The sequence below is a fragment of the Protobothrops mucrosquamatus genome, unplaced genomic scaffold (genome assembly GCF_001527695.2).
Source record: "Protobothrops mucrosquamatus isolate PMUCROS unplaced genomic scaffold, P.Mucros_1.0 scaffold1317, whole genome shotgun sequence".
NCBI lineage: Eukaryota > Metazoa > Chordata > Lepidosauria > Squamata > Viperidae > Protobothrops > Protobothrops mucrosquamatus.
The window spans coordinates 500940-506089 of NW_015387518.1; positions in this window are offsets into that span (position 1 = coordinate 500940).

The window sequence follows — 5150 nt, forward strand, 5'->3', positions numbered from 1 at the left end:
CAGGCTGGAGGGGGACTGGTTTGCGTTCTGCCTGCATCCCATGGATGGGGTTTCACTTGTCTTCGTGGACCGGTTTCTGACATGCCACGGAGTGGTGCCAGTCTATGGATTGGGGGTTGGGGACTCCTGTTTTAGATAACTAATAGCCCTCAAGAAGACCCAGACTGGTGTAATGGTTAAGGCACCAGACAAAAAAACTGTGAGGCCATAAATAGTTCCTGCAAGACAATATGTGCTGACACTTTAATTTCCACCCCCGGAATTTTAACTTCTGCTTCCTTACAGTGCAACAGGACTAGAAAAGGTTCCAGTCTGAAATCCTGAAGAATTCCTCAGTCAGCGATGACAATGTTGAGCTCACCACATCAGGGGTCCAGCTGTGGTTAAGACCACTTTCTTTAATCCGTTTTAGAAGATTGAAATGTTTCCAGACCAATCCCATGAAGTTGCCATGTTTGGGGAGCGAAGGGGTGGTAAGCTTCCTCAAATTATCCATCAGCACTTTGAAAGAAGCATGGACAGGTAAGTTAAAATAGTGTGTGATAAAGTAGCTCTGCTTCCTTCCCCCATCTGTTCCTCTCCCTCCCCCCCCCCTTTCTGAAGGCATCCATGATTAATCAGCTCATCCGGGCAAGAATGCCGGTGTCACAAGCAAGGATCGTTTTATGAATGGTTTCAGCTAATAAGCTTTTGATGGCTGACTAGCTTCATTTCATCCTGACCTTATTATTATCTCCCCCCCCCCGTCCCGCATCAGGCTCCAAACTCCTCCAATTCCCACTGGACACAGTCCCCAGTCACCGCAGCCATGATTTATTCAATAGTCAGGCACACAAGGGCTTAGCTCTTTAGGCCGCTCCAGGCAGTCTTCCCCAACATCCAGCTCACCGGAGACTCAAAAGGGCAATTCCCAGCCTACTTGGCCAATGGCGAGGGAGGCTCCCAGATGTTCCTGTGCAACATCTGGAAGGCAATCTGTCGGAATGGCCTCACCTTCCCTGCTGAATGCAGCAGCGCTGCTGTCTCACAGACATGGGCCCTCTAAAGTGATACTCGAGAACTGAATTCTTACTCTAGGTGGGTGTAATGTTTTATTATTCAGTGGGAGGGAGGCGTGGCTGCTTCATGGGGTTGCCAGACGGAGCTTTCTCTGAATCGCTGTGGAACTGGGTCCACGTTTTCCCCAGCTCCAATCCAGTCTGCAAAGAATCAGTGGATAGGAGCCCATGGAAGGAGGACAGCCTGTCATTTTAAACCCTTATGTTCCCTCCCCATTGCCCTTTGCCCTCTCTTTGTCCTTTTACTTCTTTCTGCCTTTTATTTATTCTCTGCCCAGCAGCAAAGGTTGGTCTCCATCCACCATCTCAGCTGCTTCAAACTCTGTCCAAAGGGGTTCTTTTAACTAATAATAATATAATAATAATATTAATAATAAATTTGGAAGGGATCTTGGAGGTCATCTAGTCCAACCCCTGCTCAGGCAGGAAACCCTATACCATTTCAGACAAATGGCTGTCCAATCTCTTCTTAAAAACTTAAAAAAACTTAAAAACCGATAAGATGTTCCAAGTAGTTTTGCTAGGTATGCACTCTGCACTTTCTCAGAGACCCTCCTGATGTTACAAAGGCCAGCTTTAGAACACAGTATACCAATGATCTTATGTTCTGGCTTGCTGTCTCATTTCCCACTTATTTCTCTCTCTCCATTTCTCTCTCTCGTGAACTCAGTCTCTCTCTCTCTCTCTCTCTCTCTCTCTCTCTCTCTCTCTTTAATTTCTTCTCTTCTTCCTACATTCACCTCTCCATCCTGTTTGTAACTTCCTCTATAATTTCAATAATGGCTTCAATAAATCATGGCCGATGACAGAGCATGATTCAATTGGAAGGATTTTTTTAAAAAAAGGGCAGCCCTTCTCTTCCTTATCAGAGCAAATAATCTTTCTTGATAGATTCAGAAAATGAGCCCTCAGTTGATGCCAATTGTTCATTCCACTTTTAAAGAAGCCTCTTCCATTTTACTGTACTGTGTTCATGTTGCTGGTGTTTTGTGATTTTTAAAAAAACAACAACAGGAAAATGCCTCAGCATCATCTCTTTCTTTTAAAAGAAAAGGTTTTATTTCAAAATAATAAATGGACTGCCAAAATTTGAAAATACATACCTTTATCAGATCACAAACATGTTTGGACTGCTGTTGGGACCATATATCTCCAATGTCGTGTGCACCAGATTTAATGTTGGTGTATATTACAGCTGTTCAAAACCTTAAGACTTCAGAATAGATTCAGGCAACCTGTTTTGTTTAAATAAGCCCCCAACTATTAAAATCCGCCATTTTTTTTTTCTGGAAGCAGATGAGAACTGCCGAAGGTAGCCACAAAATCCTGAGAAACGTTTTGAAGAGTTGCAAACAGGTTTGTACTCTAAATCAGAGATCCACAACCTTTTGTACGTGGAGAGAGGTTTTTCTGCGGACCGGAGGGGGCATGGGTTTTGTGTGCTGCCTGCATCTCGCAGATGGGGCTTTGCTTGTTTGTGCGGACCGGTTGCTGGCATGCTGCGGACCAGTACCTGTCCACAGGACCGTGGGTTGGGGAGCCCTGCTCTAAATGTCCTTCTCTGAATTATTTCCACTGCACTGATGCTTATTATCCCAAGAAAAACCCTGTTGCTGCTGAAGGATGAGAGAGGAGGCCAAGGTGCATTTGACTGCAGTACGTTTGATCTGAATTCTTACCTATATTCATAATGTCCAAACCTGGGTGAAATTATTGAATGTCACAGATAGTTGGATTTGTACATATATACCCCTAATCAGAACCCATGGCTTGCTTATGGAAGCCACACCAATAGAGGCTTCCATGTTCAGAATAGATAATACCACCAAGGGGTAGAAGACCCCCGTTTTTGGGACAGGGAAGAAGTAAACATCTGCAAAGTTAGGTGCACATATACAACACCGAGCAGCAGCTTGCCTGAATTATTTTAATTCCTCTTCCAAGGGCAAGCTAGGCATTTATGCACATTGTGCCCTCGCATGGAAAGTTAACCGCAACGGCACTTATGATGGCATAAGTGTCATCAAGCTTTTGGCCTCAATCCACACACAAACCCTTCAGTCCTGTGTAATTTGTTTGGGGCTATGGGGATCATGCAGTGGTGGGATTCAGCCGGTTCGCACCAGTTCGGCAGAACCGGTAGCTAATTTTTTGTTGCCCAGACCCAGAATGGAGTTCCGGAAGCAGCATCCACACAGAGAACCAGTTGTTCACATATTTGAATCCCACCACTGGGATCATGGCCTACATAACAACAGAGTCTTGCGACTAAACTTCTATAAAAATAAGGTAAAGGTTTCCCCTGTCCAATTGAGTCCAAATATAGAGGGTGGGGCACATCTCCATTTCTTAGCTGAGGGAGCTAACATTGTCCCAAGACATTTTCCGTGGTCATGACTATAAGCCGAGGTGCACGGAATGCTGTTACCTTCCCACTGAAGTGACACCTATTTATCTACTCGCTTTTGAATGCTTTCGAACTGCTAGGTAAGCAGGAGCTGAGGCAAAAATGGGAGCTCCCCCCTTCGAGGGATGCTTGGGTCTCAAACTGCCAACCTTCTGGTTGACAAGCCCAGCATCTTAACCCCTGGGCCACCATGCTGACCCTAAAAGAAAACAAAGTTCCTTCCCTACATTTGAAGTGGGAGAGATCATCCATTCACCGATAAACACCCTAACCAGGGACCATAGATAACTGTGCGATAAGCTTCCCGTAATTGTGGAATCCAGGCATTTTTCTAGCATCCTCGCTTTCAGTGAGCAGGAGCAATAACCAAGTCTTACCTTCTACTTCACTGAAGATGTGCAGCCTACCGTATGAGCAGGGGCAGCCATGCTCACATCCTTCAGTGGGAATAAACTGTTGCAGCATTTCATATCTGAATAGGACTGGAGAGCTTCACGTACTTGCTTGAAATCAAGAACCATTGACTTCAAAGGGACTTCTCTAAAGTAAGAACATATTCAGACCTGGCTATTTTATGGCCTGTGGGCCACATCCAGCCCTTCGCCTGCCCCTGTCTAACCTGCAGCATTGGTATAGGCATGGGGGGGGAGTGGATGAGGCATTTGGTGGGGAGCAGTGGGGGGCAGGAGGCAGGGTATTGATGGGGCATGGGCAGGGGGCAGGGCAGTGATGTCAGGCCTCCACAACACCCCAATTTTTCATGTGGACCCCCAGAAAAAATACCTGCCCAGTCCTGCTTAAATAGATTTATGTTTACTGATTGATTATGGGCCATCCGGTCAGTGTAGACTTTTAGTAACTGCATAGATTTTTTCCAAAAATGATCTGTTTATTCTTTTAAAAATATTGAAAGCCACCCATGTCATGTTACAAAACAGGAGCAGGTCTTTTAATTTAATTTAATTTAATTAAACATGTAAAGTTGCCGCCTCCGGATATTCCTTGGGTGCCAGACAGCGGCAACGAAATCAGCAACGGTACATTCTTGGCAGTTCTCTGACGAGGCCATCCAAGAACGCCTGGTGTGGTCCAAGCTCCAAAATAATTTGAGCTTGAGTCCACCTTCCATCCATGCTGAGCTGTGACCTCTCAGCTCTTGGGATCAGGACAATTTGCCACCAGGAAAGGACAAAATGGTGGCCCCTCCACCATTCCAGGCATTTTGCTTTGAGAGCACTGATGAGACACCATCTCAGGCCAGATCTGAGGATGACTCAGAGTCTGAGACACGCAAATGTTTATTCTCCACCGGAAGAAAATGTCCCAAGTGCCCCACCGAAGGAGCCGGGCGGGGGGGGGAACTACTGCTGTTTCCAGTCACCACTAGCACCACAAGAGTACCTAATGGTCACTCTACTAGATGGCCAATCTGCTTGGGCTGAGCAGCCAGAACCAGCCTTGGACTCGAGGCTGCAACCTCTAGAGGAAAAAAGCTGGGGGCGTAACTCTTATTAATGTCCGCGTACAGCACCTTATTTCCACGCTGACCTTAGCGCACATGCCAGAGGACCATTAAACTGCTGATTAAATAGATCAACAAGTGCTTTGGCAATAATTTGATATTTAATGTTCAGCGTGCTATTAAAATGCTAATTAAATGTTTTAACATGCCACACATGTTTTAT